Source organism: Bos indicus, chromosome 9 (assembly GCF_029378745.1).
Source record: "Bos indicus isolate NIAB-ARS_2022 breed Sahiwal x Tharparkar chromosome 9, NIAB-ARS_B.indTharparkar_mat_pri_1.0, whole genome shotgun sequence".
Lineage (NCBI taxonomy): Eukaryota > Metazoa > Chordata > Mammalia > Artiodactyla > Bovidae > Bos > Bos indicus.
Window position 1 is genome coordinate 91,097,384 of NC_091768.1, and position 19,584 is coordinate 91,116,967.

Consider the following 19,584-nt stretch of genomic DNA (forward strand, 5'->3'; position numbering starts at 1 on the left):
GCACCTGGATTAGAAAGTAGCTTGGAGAGAGATATATTGTCAAAAGAAATTACCAACAAACTCAACCTCCTGGCAGTGTAAGATCCTCCTAAGAAATGAAACATTTTCATTTTGGATTTATTAAAGGTTTCCAAGAGGAGATATATCTGTAATCATGAAGAAGACAATGTTGAATACTTGTGAGTTTTTCTTCCACGAGTGAGGTGATGAAGTTTTGAGGACAGGCTTAATGCATTTTCTCATTTTCTTGTAAACATGGTGACTACTTGGTAGAGAAGAAATTGCTTTGAAGCACTGCTAGCCTAGGACACTAGTATGTGTCCATGCCCAGGATGAGAAAATAGCTGTAGGAAAAAGAAACACATTTTATATACAATGTTAAAACATCTTTGGCTGTGAAATAGCCTCAAAATAAAGCATCTATTTTGAACATGTCATTTAGTATGCTGTTACTCATTTAGAAATTGCTCAATAATATTTAATATGTGGCTCATTGTCACAGAATAGAGTGAGGTCAAACTAATTTTATGAAAATAAGGAAACTTATATGCAGGTCAGGAAGCAACAGTTAGAACTGGACATGGAACAACAGACTGGTTTCAAATAGGAAAAGGAGTACGTCAAGGCTGTATATTGTCACACTGCTTATTTAACTTATATGCAAAGTACATCATGAGAAATGCTGAGCTGGCAAAAGCACAAGCTGGAATCAAGATTGCTGGGAGAAATATCAATAACCTCAGATATGCAGATGACACCACCCTTATGGCAGAAAGTGAAGAGGAACTAAAAAGCCTCTTGATGAAGGTGAAAGTGGAGACTGAAAAAGTTGGCTTAAAGCTCAACATTCAGAAAACGAAGATCATGGCATCCGGTCCCATCACTTCATGGGAAATAGATGGGGAAATAGTGGAAACAGTGTCAGACTTTATTTTTCTGGGCTCCCAAATCACTGCAGATGGTGATTGCAGCCATGAAATTAAAAGATGCTTACTCCTTGGAAGGAAAGTTATGACCAACCTAGATAGCATATTCAAAAGCAGAGACATTACTTTGCAAAACAAAGGTTCGTCTAGTCTAGGTTATGGTTTTTCCAGTGTTCATGTTATATGAGACATTGGAAATTAAATTATTTCAGAGAAAAAACAAAATGAAAGCAATCAGTTCTAATTGCAAAATTAGTTATTGTGTACCTGTCACAGTGTGTGATGTTCCAGGGAGAAAAAAGCAAAATCTAGTTGTTGCTCTAAAGGATCTTTTATCCTAAGCATACAGCTTTAGGTTTAAGGCAGAGGTCCCCAACCTTTGGGATCTAATGCCTGATTATCTGAGGTGGGGATGATGTAATAATACTAGAAATAAAGTGCACAATAAATGTAATGAACTTGAATCATCCTGAAACCACTCCTGTTCCCAGAACGTGGAAAAATTGCCTTTCAGGAAACCGATCCCTGGTGCCAGAATGTTGAGGACACTGGTTTAAGGCACATCCTAACAGAAAGAAAATTCTGAGATGCTAAAAGTAGCTGTCTTTCCTGAAATACCAGCCGGAAAAATCTGAAACTACAGGTATTCATTAAAACAGTGCTTCTTAAAGCCTAGATTTGGATATAACATATTTTTCACCCTGAAAGGTTAAAATAAGTCTCCTGGAAAAAACATAATAATTCTCTTAAATCCCAAAGCAAGTGGAAAACTATTAAACTCAATATTCATTATTTGGCAGTAGCTGCAAGGAGAATTAAACTACCTTGTCCATGAAGAATGAATTTTATGGATGAAGAGGAAAGGTTTTGCACAGTAGAATATTGTTTAAAACTTGAACCCATCTTTTATACTTTTTATTAGCCACATGTGTAATTTAAATTCATTTTAGAAAAAAAATGAGCACTTTGTTTTGTTGTTGTTGTTGTTGTTTTTAACTTGGGATCATTTTGAAATGAATTAATGTAGAGTGGAGGGACAGATTTCAAGGTGTTTCCTATTGCAGAAAGATCATCAATATTGAAACGGTTCCCTCAAATCAGTATTGAATTATAGACCCTGACCACTTCTCTTAGGGGACCTGTTTCCCAGAATATTGCTGTGGGCATAGTGTTGGCATGCAACCATCAAAACAAACATATTCGATTCTGCATTCAGAAATATGAAAATAAATTCAAATAAAGAAGGGTTCCCTTTGTTTCTGCTTCAAACTAGAGAAGATATTAAAATATCCTGAAGGACAAAGTGGTTGTACTAGAAGAGCAAAGATAAATGAATGTATGGAAACATAGGAGTATGTCTGTGTGTGTGTTGCAGGGATGTTACTGTCAGAACTCTTCAATACACGTGTGGCTTCAGTGTTTCTCCCTGATTTGTGAACAGATGCTGTAAAGCAGAAATTTTGTTTCATTTTCTTCTTGATATTATTTTAAATCTTTTCTTTTCCACAGTCTCCTTTTATCTTTTTTTTTTAAGTTTAATTCTTCTCTTCCACTCTTCCGCCTACTTTTGTTCATCTCCCTCCTCCCTCTGCATTTAAGGATCTACTGATGGTTGGTTCTGAGATAGGAGAGTTTATAGGTAGCCAGGGCACTTCTTTTCTCTTCAAATGAGAGGAAAATTTTAAGATTTCAAATGAGGTCATAAAATATACCTCTAAAAGTCTGTCCTTTTAAAATTATTGCCAGAACTTTCAGTCTAATACTAGTTCCAAAACTCTATGCTCCAAAGTCCTTCTTGGAGCTCAAGACTCATATGGCCAGATAGTCTCTGACACATGTTAGTGTGTGTTTCAGTAGAGTTCCCTGCAAAGAGATGGAGACTCTGTGTCTGTCTGCTTATCATTTTGTCTAGGGAGAGGTTATCTCATGGTCACAGATCAATCTCTAGAAATCTTCAAATACTGATGCTGGTCAATACCCTGGTATAGAAGAAGAAAACCCATCTACAATCTGTGTGTCAATTCCATTAATGATGAATCATGTCCTTTCCAAGAGTAAAGGAGATCTGAAAACAGTCAGCTTTCTATTAAGTTGGCACATGTTGGCATGGGGCATCTTAAGGGCTAAATGTTGGTCTGTGATACTTACAAGTTGAACTTTGGCACCAGCCATAGCAAAACCATCTTTGTGGAGTGAAAATTGATGCTATTAGGTTTTAGATTTCATTTCTGCCATGATAGCTGCCCCATTTATGTGTCTATTTTGTTAGCACTGTGGCCAATCAGTAGAGCCTGGCTGATATGACATTGATTTTTGGTGTATACCACTGCCCCAAATGAATGAGAAGTGACTAGCACTCTGGAGGCTTCAGTCATGTAGTACCTCCAATGGGCATTAAACTGTGATACTGATGTCAGTCTGTGCCCACTCAGAATAGGTCCAGTCATGTGCCTCTCCCTCTGATCACCTTGCTTCTTAACTTCTGATCTTTCTCCTTCCAGGCTCCAGACCAAATATCTGGGATATTAAGAGAGAAAATTTCAATTCTTCTTTCTGATAGCATGTAAAGAAATGTATCTCTAAGAGAGCCATTTACCATATTTCACAGATTGTCACCTACTCTAGTGAAATTACCATACCTGGCACAGCAACTTCAATTAGAGGTACCATGTAGTGAAATTTTTCCATCGTTAGCTGCCATTATCCATCCAACCTGAATAGAGCCCAGATCAATGAATTTAAATGAGGATATGACAGTGACCCTTATTCATGCATCCTTCAAATTGTTTAAAATAATGTTGATCTTACCTAGTCTCCATGGAATGTAATACTGTATCCAATATGCTATCTTTCTCAGAAAGTAGATCATTTCCAAGGTATTATAATAGGGCTTTCACTGCACTCCCAGCTCTGGGTCAAGAGAACAAGAAGGTTTTGCCAGCTACCAACGATATTCATGGGCTTTCCTCATAGCTCAGCAGTAAAGAATCTGCCTGCAGTGCAGGAGACCTGGGTTCGATTCCTGGGTTGGGAAGATCCTCTGGAGAAGGAAGTGGCAACCCATTCCAATATTCTTTCCTGGAGAATCCCAAGGGCAGAGGAACCCAGCAGGCTACAGTCCATGCAGTCGCAAGAGTCCTACACTACTTAGCGACTAAACCAACAACAATATTCATTTCAATTTTCCACTCATGTTTACGTGCTAAGTCACTTCAGTCCTGTCTGACTCTGTGACCCTATGGACTGTAGCCTGCCAGACACCTCTGTCCATGGGATTTCCTAGGCAAGAATACTGGAGTGGCTTGCCATGCCCACCTCCAGAGGATCTTCCTAACCCAGGGATTCAACCAGCATCTCCTGCATTGGCTGGAGGGTTCTTTACCACTAGCGCCATATGGGAAGGACCACGAAAATGAAAATTTAAAAATTCTATAAACCCAGTGTACTCATTGTGAGTTGGACTTGGGCCAGCAGTCCATTTATTACCTGAGTTCTACACGCCCTCACTCAAATAAGGAGCTAAGTAATACCAATAGTTTTGTCCTTTGTTATCACTGTCAATTCAGACTCTGTTCTCAGAGTACTGGAAATGTGTGGGTATTTCCATCTTTCCAAAGCTTACTTATCTATGTAAATGACTGGAAACCTCCTTGGGGAAAGTTACTGAATGTGCTTCTCACCCTGTTGCAGGTTTCTTCCTGTTAGAGACTGGCCTGTCCTTCAATAGAGGGATTCCAGGTCTGAGAACTCTCTCAGGTCAAGAATCTTGTGCAAAGGGATATTTTGATTTACACTACATTTGCAACTGAGGTCATGGACAATCCTAACAGAAGATCTGGAGGCAGGAAGATCCTTCAGAGTTGTTCCAAGCAGAGGTAAAGATCCCCTGGAGAAGGAAATGGCAACCCACTCCAGTATTCTTGCCTGGAAAATCCCATGGACTGAGGAGTCCAGCAGGCTACAGTCCATAGACAGGACTGAAGTGACTTAGTACTCATGGGTAGGACCTTTGGATTTCTGCCTCTAACACTGGTCCCTGGAGGAGAAGGAAACTGTAAGCATGGGTAACACAGTACCCCGAGGGCAGGGGCAATTTCCAGTGAAGGACACAGCTATGAGCAAACGGCAGCCGCTATTCTCAGCAACTGGGGAATGGAAGCCTCAGCTCTGAGGAGAGGATTTGGGCAGAATATCACAATGTCCACTCTTAAATACTTCTCATCATTCAGCTTTTAGCTCAATCATCACTCCCTCTGGGGATTTTTCCTCGACCTTGACCCATCCTTTCTCTCTGCCATACACTGTGCCAAACTAGGTCAGAACTCCTTATTATAGACATTCTTAGCTTCCTGCATTTTTCTTTGACAGAACTTGTCATACCTTTAATCATATCCTTATTTGTGTGCTATTTGATTAGTGTCTGTACTCTCCATGAAATTGTAAGCTCCTAAATAACCTACATACAGACTATGACATCATTGTTCACTATTGAACCTCTAGCTCATGGCAAAGGACCTGATATATATCAGCGCTCACTCCATATTTATTTGAGTGAATAACATGTTGATGAGTTACTGGCATGGGTATTGCTCACTGTAACAATGGCACCATTATATGGTAAACTCATCTAGGTAGCTATTACAAAAAGTGGATTTCCACAAGGAAAGGTAACAACTTTTCTGTCACAGTGGATTATGTTCTTGAACAAAATTCAAAGCTTCTGGGGACCTTCACGCAAAGCTGTCAGAGAACATGAAACGACCACCCACTGGTGAGATTGTCTTGATGACTTCTGAAATCAATGACATGATAGATGTGATCACCAGATCATTTCTTTTTTTTAAGGAAAAAAAAGGAGGTACTAAAGTTCTGGCAACAGCAAAAAGAAGTGCTTACAAAACTGTGTCTGTTTTGCTTTACTTGACTTGAATTCACATTTTAGTTTTATATTTGCCATTCATGAGACAGGTGAGATAATATGCAAATTCTAACCCATGTTGGTAGGCTTAAAACTCAGTATTCAAAAAACTAAGATCAAGGCCTCTGGTCCCATCACTTCATGGTAAATAGAAGAGGGAAAAGTGGAAGCACTGACAGATTTTCTTTTCTTGGTCTCCAAAATCACCGTGGATGGTGACTGCAGCCATGAAAATAAAAGACCTTTGCTCCTTGGAAGGAAAGTCATGACAAACCTAGACAGTGTATTAAAAAGCATCACTTTGCCAACAAAGGTCCATATAGTCAAAGCTATGTTTTTTTTCCAGTAGTCATGTACGAATATGAGAGTTGGACCATAAAGAAGGCTTTGCTGAAGAATTGATGCTTTCAGACTGTGGTTCTGGGGAAGACTCTTGAGAGTCCCTTGGACAGCAAGGAGATAAAACCAGTCAATTCTAAAGGAAATCAATTCTGAATATTTATTAAAAGAACTGATGCTGAAGCTGAAACTCCAATACTTGGGCCCCCTTGATGAGGAGCCATCTCTTTGGAAAAAAACCCTGATGGTGGGAAAGACTGAAGGCAAAAGGACAATGAGGCAGCAGAGGATGAGATAGTTAGATAGTATCACCAACTCGATGGACATGAATTTGAGCAAACTTTGAGAGATAGTGAAGGACAGGGAAACCAGGCATTCTGCAGTCCATGAGGTTGTTAAGAGTTGCATATGACTCAGCAACAACAAGCTACATTGGTAAAGCAACAACAGTTTGGGGGATGCATTTATATAAAAAGGTACTGTATGGTTCAACATTAGTTTTCTTCTAATGTAAAGTATGCAGACTCTTATAGAAAATTTTTTTATTTATCTGTAGCGATTTTTAATTTATTTCCAAATGAAGATATTATATAAATTCCACCTACTCCTTTTCTATAATCACTTTTTTATTCTTAATGAGATGCACTCCCACAAGAAAAAAAAAAAAAAAGGAAAACCATGAGAAGATTAAGACACTTTAAAAGACTGCTGGTTCAACACCAAAAAGAGAACTTCCATTGTAGGACTTCAGCAAAACTTGTGGCCATCTGGGAATTACTGAATATGTTATCAGTCTGTATACTCTCTGGCATTCATATACTAAAACTTCTAAAGTTGATATTTAAGCTACTTAAATCCATCAAAAATAAACTCAGTAGACTATACCACATGTACAAGATTTCATGGTGGGTGGTATTTAAGCTGAAGTCAAATTGCACTATGATTAAGGGATTTCAACTGCAATCAGATTCAGAATTCCAGATCAGTGAGTTCTAGACCACTCTCTCCAGGTGACTTAGGGTGCTATTTCATGAGATACCATGAGATGCAGAAAAGGAAACTATGTTATAAATTCTGCTATAATCTGTAAGAATGTTTTAGAGAAGAAACTTCTTAACTGAGAGAGAGTTCATCTAAAACTGCTTCATAAGACTCACACATCCATTTTAAACCATTACCACCAAACTCCTGGGCATATATCCACAGAAAACTCTAATTCAGAAGTATACATGCACCCCAATGTCCATAGCAACACTATTTACAGTAGCCAAGTGGAAGCAACCTAAATTCCCATTGACATATGAATGGATAAAGAAGATGTGGTACTTACATACACTGGAACACTACTAAGCCATAAAAAAAAGAATGAAATAATGCTAATTGCAGCAATATGACTGGACATAGAGATTATCATGCTAAGTGAAGTAGGACAAAGACAAATATCATATGATATTGCTTATAAGTAGAACCTAATCTTTAAAAATAGTGTAAATGAACTTATTTACAAAAAACAGATAGACCTGTTGAGATAGAAAACAAATGTATAATTACCAAAGGGGATGCGGAGGGAGGGATAAATTAGGAGTTTTGGATTAAAATATACATACTACATAAAATAGATAACCAACAAGGACCTACTGTATAGTACAGAGAACTGCTCAATATCCTTAATAACTGATAATGGAAAAGAATATTAAATATATATATATATATATTAATATATGTGTATATATACGTATGGGCTTCCCTGGTGGCTCAGATGGTAAAAAATCTGCCTGCAATGCAGGAGACCTGGGTTCAGTCCCTGGGTTGGGAAGATTCCGGGGAGGAGGGAATGGCAACCCACTCCAGTATTCTTGCCTAGAGAGTCCCCAAGGACAGAGGAGCCTGACAAGGTACAGTTCATGGGGTCACAAAGAGTTGGACACAACTGAGCAATTAAGCACATAGATACATATAGGGACACAAAGAGTCAGACATTACTTAGTGACTCAACCACCACCACCACACACACGTGTGCACGCGCACACACACACACGCATATATATATATAACTGACTCATTTTGCTGTACAGCTGAGGCTAACACAACATTGTAAATCAACTATATTTGAATAAAAATTTAAAAAGAAAAATAAACCTTTGACACAAACAGCTTGGCATGTACTGTTCATGAAGCATGAATTTCCAGAGACTACTGTTTGCAACAATGACTCTGTGTAACTCAGATAAAGATAAGGGATTTGTGAACAGGACATTGATCCGAGCAGCCAATATCATGCTTTGTCACCCTGAATTAAATGGTTATGATTAAAAATTAGTACAGAATACAAAGAATGTCCAGAAGCAAATTGTTAAAGGAAATTTGCCAGCTGCACCTGCCCAAGGTTCTGCCGTGTGACATGTCATCTCCAGTTCCAAATAGTAGTAAGTCATGACGGCTTGTCTAGTGGCCACTCCTCAGTATTTATTAGAGGGTCTGATAAACATGGACTGCCTCCCATGATCCTGATGCTCATATCACCTTTATAATATAGATATTCACTATTTTCTGGGAATTACGAAACTGAAATCATTTTGTTCTCATTGAACAAATACACGTACAGCACATGTTATGTCAGTCACTGTTCTACATGCTCTACAAGCGTTAATAGAATGTGGTTTGTGTGTGTGTGTGTGTGTGTGTGTGTGCACTTAGTCACTCAGTCATGTCCGACTCTATGCGACCCCATGGACTATAGCCTGCCAGGCTCCTCTGTCCATAGAATCCTCCAGGCAAGAATACTAGAGGGTTTCCAGTCCTTTCTCCAGGGGATCTTCCCGATCCAGGGATCAGACTCTGGTCGCCTGCATTGCAGGCAGAGCCAAAAATGTGTTTGGAACACTACAATTGAGAACTCAGGTTTTATGTCTTTGGACATGAAGAATAGAGGTAGAATTAGTGCCCAACCATATGTTATTCAATTTTCAAATTACTCCCCCAAGAGACACTCACAGCAAGACCACTGAAAGCATCTCTAACAGAACTCCTTGGAGTGGCACTCTGACATTGCCTGACACTTAGCCTATTTACCACATGAAGGATGCAGTAAGTTGTCTCTGGTTTCTCAAGTACTAAAACTAAGATATATTGCAGTTCTATAGCTGTCAGTTTTGCACAGATTTAAATGCACAAAACTGTTCCTGCTTGCAAGCTATATTATAATAGAACCTGAAGGTGGAGGACTGACATGTGTGATGGGAATTCTGATAGTCATGTTTTGATATCTTTGAATTAGTATTCCATATATCAACAATGTAGAGGAAAACAAGACCAGTTCTGCCTACTTTAGCCTCCAAACTCAGAATCATCTTTTCTAAAGCTTTTCATTATTGTTCTGTTTTCCCTGATACCCAATAGAATATAATAATATTGACCTTCCTCTTTTAATTTGATGGTGTCATTGTTAGAGTCCTGGACCTCATGCAAGTCATTGTATCACAGTTACTACACGGGGTTTTAATTACAACATCGACCTCAGAAGTGGTGACATATTCATGTATTTCCATCTTACCAACCTCTCTTGAGGCATGCATTAGCATCTTAAAATGTTTGTGCTTAATCGTTGCTAGAGTGCTTTCTTCTATACCAGTGACTGACGTGTAGCCACAGACATAGCATGTGAAATGGAAAAAAATTTTCTGAAATGTTTAACACATTTGCAAAATTGCCTGTGGCCTAGATTGCCTTTTCAGAAATACTTTGTGCAGAGAATAAAATTTTCTTGTGTTCCACGACATTAATGGATTGCTTGGTCTGTAAACTGTTTTCCTTATTAAATACAAACACTCATTCAACCAGATCTGCCTGACTTTGATGGATGACACACCCAGAGAAACAGCAGGCTTCGTTGCAGCTTAAACGAGCGTGTGCACTCATTTATCCCCAGTTATTTTCACTGTACCGCGCTCAGTCTGTTGGTTCCAAAATAAAAACAAATGGTATGATTTCTTCTGCTTCAGGTTCTACTAGCAATTCTTTGCAGAATGCATGAAAGTTGTTCACAAGCACATTTTTCTTTATAAAGAAAAAAAAATTGAGTGAAGGTGTCCAATGGCCATTAGATTACAGTGAGCACCTAACTCACTTTGTCAGGCTTATATAATGAGAAGAGGGAGTGTGGAAGATTTTCAGCCAGTTCTTACCCTGTCTGATTTCTGGCTTGAACTTCATCTTATTTTCACACCATTTCCACTCAGTGAGTTTTTTTTTTTTTTTTTGAGAGTTAATACCAAGCAGTGAACTAAATTAGAACACTTACTCTCAAGTAAAGTAAATACCACAGCACCCTTAAAAATGGCACGAATGAACCCATTTCCAGGGCAGGAATAGAAACGCGGATGTAGAGAGCAGACATGTGGACCCAGAGAGGGAAGAGGTGGGTGGGATGAGTTGGGAGAGTAGCACTGACATATAAACACTATCGTGTGTGAACTAGGTAGCTAGCGGGAAACTGCAATAAAATACAGGAAGCTCTGTGATGATGGGGCTCGGGGAGGGTGGTGGGAAGGAGGGCCAAGAGACAGGCGACATATGCATATATATGGCTGATTCCCTTTGTTGCACAGCAGAAACTAACACAACACTGTAAAGCAACGATATGCCAACACAATAATGTTGGCCGATTTCTAATTTAAAGACAATTTTAGAAAGCACAATTTCTCTAAGTATGTATATTTAAATTTCACAATTTGTATGGAAACACAAAAAACCTCGAATAGCTAAAGCAATCTTGAGAAAGAAGAATGGAACTGGAGAAATCAACCTGCCTGACTTCAGGCTCTAATCTTGAAGCCACAGTCATCAAGACAGTATGGTACTGGCACAAAGACAGAAATATAGATCAATGCAACAAAATAGAAAGCCCAGAGATAAATCCATGCACCTATGGACACCTTATCTTTGACAAAGGAGGCAAGAATATACAATGGATTAAAGACAATCTCTTTAACAAGTGGTGCTGGGAAAACTGGTCAACCATTTGTAAAAGAATGAAACTAGAGCACTTTCTAACACCATACACAAAAATAAACTCAAAATGGATTAAAGATCTAAACATAAGACCAGAAACTATACAACTCCTAGAGGAGAACATAGGCAAAACACTCTCCGACATACATCACAGCAGGATCCTCTATGACCCACCTCCCAGAATATTGGAAATAAAAGCAAAAATAAACAAATGGGACCTAATTAAACTTAAAAGCTTCTGCACAACAAAGGAAACTATAAGCAAGGTGAAAAGACAGCCTTCCAACTGGGAGAAAATAATAGCAAATGAAGCAACAGACAAACAACTAATCTCAAAAATATACAAGCAACTCCTGCAGCTCAATTCCAGAAAAATAAATGACCCAATCAAATAATGGGCCAAAGAAGTAAATAGACGTTTCTCCAAAGAAGACATACAGATGGCTAACAAACACATGAAAAGATGCTCAACATCACTCATTATCAGAGAAATGCAAATCAAAACCACTATGAGGTACCATTTCATGCCAGTCAGAATGGCTGCGATCCAAAAGTCTACAAGCAATAAATGCTGGAGAGGGTGTGGAGAAAAGGGAACCCTCTTACACTGTTGGTGGGAATGCAAACTGGTACAGCCACTATGGAGAACAGTGTGGAGATGCCTTAAAAGACTGGAAATAGAACTGCCTTATGACCCAGCAATCCCACTGCTGGGCATACACACTGAGGAAACAAGAATGGAAAGAGACACGTGTACCCCAACATTCATCTCAGCACTGTTTATAATAGCAGGACATGGAAGCAACCTAGATGCCCATCAGCAGATGAATGGATAAGAAAGCTGTGGTACATATACACGATGGAGTATTACTCAGCCATTAAAAAGAATACATTTGAATTAGTTCTAAGGAGATGGATGAAACTGGAGCCTATTATACAGAGTGAAGTAAGCCAGAAAGAAAAACACCAATACAGTATATTTATGCATATATATGGAATTTAGAAAGATGGTAACAATAAACCTGTATACGAGACAGCAAAAGAGACACTGATGTATAGAACAGTCTTTTGGACTCTGTGGGAGAGGGAGAGGGTAGGATGATTTGGGAGAATGGCATTGAAACATGTATAATATCATATATGAAACAAGTCGCCAGTCCATATTCGATGCATGATACTGGATGCTTGGGGCTGGTGCACTGGGACGACCCAGAGGGATGGTATGGGGAGGGAGGAGGGTTCAGGATGGGGAACACGTGTATACCTGTGGCGGATCCATGTTGATATTGGCATAACCAATACAATATTGTAAAGTTAAAAAATAAAATAAAATTTTAAAAAAGTATTTATATTTAAATATAAGTAACTTTCACTTAATTAACAAACCTTATGGCTATTGGGGAAATGACTTATTTGAGAAGGAATGCCCCATCTTAGTGCCATACTGCCAAGCGAACTGAGAATGCAAATGGTACGAATCACATTTGACCCAGTAACCTCTACCTTAAGTGTAGGGCATCTCTGGTAATTAAATTATTATTTAAATTATTTAAGGATGAGACAATGGCACCCCACTCCAGTACTCTTGCCTGGAAAATCCCATGGGCGGAGGAGCCTGGTGGGCTGCAGTTCATGGGGTCGCTAGGAGTCGGACACGACTGAGTGACTTCACTTTCACTTTTCACTTTCATGCATTGGAGAAGGAAATGGCAATCCACTCCAGTGTTGTTGCCTGGAGAATCCCAGGGACGGGGGAGCCTGGTCTGCTGACGTCTATGGGGTCACACAGAGTTGGACACGACTGAAGCGATTTAGCTGGCAGGCAAGGATGAGGAGGTTTGTCCCTATTGCATTGTTTCTTAGCAGCATAGTTCTGTGTCTAAATCCCCACGGACCACTATCATTGTGCTAGTTTTGCTAAAAACTTTTGGAATTTTTATTTCATTTGGTACTATAGCAACCAAATGGTCATTTCTGAAATGCTATTTTGCCACCTTAGTGGTTCATATTTTAATAAAATTCAATTACATGTTTTAGCTTTCCAATGTCTCCCTGATGTTACAAGTTAATAATAAAAAGTATCAAATAGTCTAATTTTCTTCAAAGCCAGTAATATTCCACTGACTCTAAAACTGTTTCATTAAGGGTTGATGTTCTGAGCTCTCTAGGAGGTAGAGATAAAAGGGCAAAAGAACTTAGTAGCAGTTCAGTTCATCCAAGCCCCCTAGTAGAGAGAGACATATTAGGAAGACAAGAATCTCCCAAATGATGTCTAAGGATACATCTCTTACCTCAGCTATTGAAGTACCTCAAACCTGGGACAATCCCAAATTTATTCTGAGAATTGACTATGATCATCAACATATCAAAAATGGGTGACAACATTGCAGCCATGTTGAAGAGCAATTTGGAAGTTCCTCAAAATAATATTTTTACTCAGTGGCTCAGTGGTAAAGAATCTGCCTGCAATGCAGGAGACACAAGTTCAATCCCTGGGTAGGGAAGATTCCCTGGAGTAGGAAATGGCAATCCACTCCAGTAATTTTGCCCAGAAAAAAAAAAAAGAGGAAACTGGTGGGCTAGAGTCCATAGGGTTGCAAAGAGTTGGACACAACTGAGCAAGCACCAAAATGTTACACAAAGAACTACCATATTGTCAGAAATTCTATTTCTAGTTACATAGGAGAAATAAAAACATGTGTCCATACAAAAATGTATACAGGAATGTTCATAGCACCATTTTTTTATATCAGCCATAAAGTAGAAACCACCCAATTAGTCATAAACTTACAAATGAACAAAATAGTGTATATCCATAAAATAGAGTAATATTGGGGAATAAAAAGAAATGAAGTACTGACACATGGTACAACATGAGGAGCCTCGAAAACATTTTGCTAATTGAAAGAAGTTTGTCACAAAAGAGCATACACTATATTGAAAAGTTTAGAAAGTGTGGTTCTATAGGGACAGAAAGAAATGATTGCTTAGATCTTGGAGAGAGGAGGAGAACAGATCCCTAATGAGGAAAGTGGGGATTAACTGCTAATGGGTATGGCAGGTTCTTTTAGGGCGGATGGAAATGCTCTAAAAGGAACTGTGGTGATGGTTGCCCCACACAGTTAAGATACTAAAAACAACTAGAATGTGTGTTTCAAATGGGTGAATTCTGTGATATGTCACTTTTACTTCAATAAAGATATTTAAAATAGGCACTCATTTACTGAGTGCTTACTATGTGCCAAAGATTATATGCGGGAGTTTATACACATAAACTTATTTTCCAGAACAGTTTTTTTATAGCTGAGAAAACCAAAACCTGGAGATGTGAAGTACCTCTTGCCAGCTCACACAGCCAGGAAGTAGCAGAATAAGTCAATCTGATCTCATAAATTCCTAAGCTATTATAGTATGGTCATCACTATGCTACCTCCAAAACAGAAGCAGTTGTTAGAGTGCTCAGTAAATCAGGATGGTTTTGAGTAAACATAATCTTTGCCAACAGGCTTCCCTGGTGGTTCAGCTGGTAAAGAATCCACCTGCAATGCAGGAGACCTGGGTTCAATCCCCAGGTTGGGAAGATCCCCTGGAGAAAGAAATTGCAACCCACTGCTGCAGTATTCTTGCCTGGGAAATCCCATGGACAGAGGAACCAGGGGGACTACAGTCCATGGAGTCATAAGAGTCGGACACAACTCAGTGACTAACCTACAATCACAGCAGTAACCCTAAAAGTGGTCAGCCCCACTCTGTTTCCTTTGTGATGTGTATACTGCCTACAACACCTGTGTAGTCTGGGTAATACAATTTTTGTTATTAAAACGGTAAGGTGGTTGGAATCAGTCCAACTATCTGCCCTTAAAAATATTTAGAGGAACTTTTTTTCAACCCACAGTTTTATAAGGACAATGAGACAATTAATTGAGAAAACATATGATGCAAGCGTTTTTAAAAAATAAGTTTTATTTTTAATGAAATTTTTTTGAGAATAGTTGCTTTACAATGTTGTCTCAGTTTCTGCTGTAGAGTAAAGTGAATCAGGTATACATATATCCTCTAGTTTTTAGATTTCCTTTTCATTTAGGTCACCACAGAGCACTGAGTAGAGTTCTCTGTGATATGCAGTCATTTCTCATTACTTATCTATTTTATGATACATAATAATGTATATATGTCAATCTCAATCTCCCAATTCATCTCACTCCCCGCTTCCCTCCTTGGTATCTCTAAGATTTCTGTTTTGCAAATAAGTTCATCTGCAACAGTTTCCGAGATTCCACATATAAGTGATATTATATGATATTCTTTCTCTTTCTGACTTATTTCACTCTATATGACAGTCTCTAGGTCCACCCACATCTCAGAAAATGGCATAATTTCATTTCTTTTTATGGCTGAGTAATATTCTACTGTGTATTTGTACCACATCATATTTATCTAGCCATCTGTTGATGGACATTTAGGTTGCTTCAATACAAACTCTTTAATCAATTTAATATTTAATTGCTGGATGGTAATATAGTACAAATTACTAACAATCATAAAAATCTGATAGTAACTTCCACTTGAGAAGTGAGAAAGTTACAGGATAGTAAAGAAAAAAAAAATTAAAGTTATGCCCCTCTAGTCACAGTCAACTAAGGATTTCTGCAGTTCTGGAGTGTTACACACTTTATATGCATTCTTCACAGTAGTTCCAACATGTATGCTATTATTACAACTGATAGATGATTAAACTATATTTTAGAAAGATCAGTCATCAATGACACACAATTAAAAAGTGAAAGAACCTAGATAAAACCTGAGTGATGTGCTGTTTTAAAGTCTGGCCCTCCCTTCTTTGCTATAACTGCACATATTGTATGGGGCTTCCCTGGTGTGGCTCAGCGGTAAAGACTAGGCCTGCAATGCAGGAGATGCGGGAGATGCAGTTTCAATCCCTGAGTAGGGAAGATCCCCTGGAGGGAGGCATGGCAACCCACTCCTGTATTCTTGCCTGGAGAATTCCGTGGATAGAGGAGCCTGGCAGGTTACAGTCCATGGGGTCACAAAGAATCTGACAAGACTAAGCAACTGAACACACACACACACACACAGTATTGTATTGGTCACTAAGTGATGTGTCACAATGTGAAATTAGAATACAAATCCACTACAACTAAGTCCAAATGGTTAAGAAGATAATTCATGGTTCTCACTGAATTTCAGAATTCCTCCAGTTTGTCCTCTCATCCAAATCACATTATTTCTTTCCCCAGATATTGGCCTACTCATCAGTGAGGCAGAGACTTCAGACAAATAGATGTCAAGCTCCCTTCTAAATATTTCATGTCACCAACGGTCAGATGTCTGACATTAAGACTGTGTTGTACTTGATTGTTCAGGCAGGCTCTCCTAGTTGGTGGCAAGGCCAAACGTCTTGATCTCCAATCATATCATTATCATCACAGAGGTCACATTGCTGTGTGTGGCCATTAACCTTGAAACACACCAGGAATCAGTGCATTCAGTTGCATCTGTTTCCCAGCTGGTCTTAGTGTGGTTAGCACTGTCCCATAAATAACCTGCATGATTATCTTTTTTAAAGGCAAAATGAGAAATTGTATAAAGGGGTCCTTTAGATCTCATTTTTTTCTGATCTGTTCACAAGTGAACCGTCTACATTTCTTGAACATTCTTAGTATTTGACTGCAAAGTTAAATTATTTGTGCCTCTCTCTTCAAGCTGTCTTTTCATATGGGATAATTGACGGATTTGCCTGTACTTTCAATTACATAGTATAATTGCCACTGAAAATGTGTGACTCTTAGGAACTGAAAGCTATAGACAAACTATTACATTTTCTTTTCAGTTCCTTAAATATCACAACCAAACCCCTTAAGACCCCTAAATCCAAAAAGTCTATGAAATTAAACTGCTTTTCCCCTAGTAATAATCATTGCTTGTTTTTCAGTGTTTATGTTGTTTTAGATTAATTATTAATAATATTAGGAGGGTCAAGAGAAAATAACCAAGCTAAATTTTAAAACATATTTAGTTTATCAACTCAAAGAAAATTATAAAACACCCTGTAGGTTAGAGCCCAAAAAGTTGGAAAATTATGCACTAAATTTACAATACATACCTCTAATGCGGCGGCCAATGGGAGCCACCCCATGTCCGAGGTCAGGGGCGGCGGCCGAGAGTGCCAGGCTGCGACGGCGCAGGAGCAGCCAAGAGGAGCTACTCCCTGTTCAAGGTCAGGAGGGGCGGCAGTGAGGAGATATCCCTCGTCCAAGGTAAGGAGCAGCAGCTGCACTTTGCTGGAACAGCCGTGAAGAGATACCCCACGTCCAAGGTAAGGGAAAGCCAAGTAAGATGGTAGGTGTTGCGAGAGAGCATCAGAGGGCAGACACACTGAAACCATAATCACAGAAAACTAGTCAAATGAATCACACAGACCACAGCCTTGTCTAACTCAATGAAACTAAGCCATGCCTGTGGGGCCACACAAGACGGGTGGGTCATGGTGGAGAGGTCTGACAGAATGTGGTCCGCTGGAGAAGGGAATGGCAAACCACTTCAGTATTCTTGCCTTGAGAACCCCATGAACAGAATAAAAATGCAAAATGATAGGATACTGAAAGAGGAACTCCCCAGGTTCGTAGGTGCCCAATATGCTACTGGAGATCAGTGGAGAAATAACTCCAGAAAGAATGAAGGCATGGAGCCAAAGCAAAACCAATACCCAGTTGTGGATGTGACTGGTGATAGAAGCAAGGTTCAATGCTGTTAAGAGCAATATTACATAAGAACCTGTTATGTTAGGTCCATGAATCAAGGCAAATTGGAAGTGGTCAAACAGGAGATGGCAAGAGTGAACGTTGACATTCTAGGAATCAGCAAACTAAAATGGACTGGAATGGGTGAATTTAACTCAGATGACCATTATATCTACTACTGCGGGCAGGAATCCCTTAGAAGAAATGGAGTAGCCATCATGGTCAACAAAAGAGTCCGAAATGCAGTACTTGGATGCAATCTCAAAAATGACAGAATGATCGCTGTTTGTTTCCAAAGCAAACCATTCAATATCACAGTAATCAAGTCTCTGCCCCAACCAGTAATGCTGAAGAAGCTGAAGTTGAACGGTTCTATGAAGACCTACAAGACCTTTTAGAACTAACACCCAAAAAAGATGTACTTTTCATTATAGGGTACTAGAATGCAAAAGTAGGAAGTCAAGAAACACCTGGAGTAACAGGAAAATTTGGCCTTGGAATACAGAATGAAGCAGGGCAAAGTCTAATAGAGTTTTGCCAAGAGAATGCACTGGTCATAGCAAACACCCTCTTCCAACAACACAAGAGAAGACTCTATACATGGACATCACCAGATGGTAAACACCGAAATCAGATTGATTATATTCTTTGCAGCCAAAGATGGAGAAGCTCTATACAGTCAGCAAAAACAAGACTGGGAGCTGACTGTGGCTCAGATCATGAACTCCATATTGCTAAATTCAGACTTAAATTGAAGAAAATAGGGAAACCCACTAGACCAATCAGGTATGACCTAAATCAAATCCCTTATGATTATACAGTGGAAGTGAGAAATAGACTTCAGGGACTAGATCTGATAGACAGAGTGCCTGATGAACTATGGACGGAGGTTCGTGACATTGTACAGGAGACAGGGATCAACACCATCCCCATGGAAAAGAAATGCAAAAAAGCAAAATGGCTGTCTGGGGAGGCCTTACAAATAGCTGTGAAAAGAAGAGAAGTGAAAAGCAAAGGAGAAAAGGAAAGATATAAGCATCTGAATGCAGAGTTCCAAAGAATAGCGAGGAGAGATAAGAAAGCCTTCTTCAGCGATCAATGCAAAGAAATAGAGGAAAACACCAGAATGGGAAAGACTAGAGATCTCTTCAAGAAAATCAGAGATACCAAGGGAACATTTCATGCAAAGATGGGCTCGATAAAGGACAGAAATGATATGGACCTAACAGAGGTAGAAGATATTAAGAAGAGGTGGCAAAAATACACAGAACTGTACAAAAAAGATCTTCATGACCCAGATAATCATGATGGTGTGATCACTCACCTAGAGCCAGACATCCTGGAATGTGAAGTCAAGTGGGCCTTAGAAAGCATCACTATGAACAAAGCTAGTGGAGGTGATGGAATTCCAGTTGAGCTATTTCAAATTTTGAAAGATGATGCTATGAAAGTGCTGCACTGAATATGCCAGCAAATTTGGAATACTCAGCAGTGGCCACAGGACTGGAAAAGGTCAGTTTTCATTCCAATCCCAAAGAAAGGCAATGCCAAGGAATACTCAAACTACTGCACAATTGCACTCGTCTCACACACTAGTAAAGTAATGCTCAAAATTCTCCAAGCCAGGCTT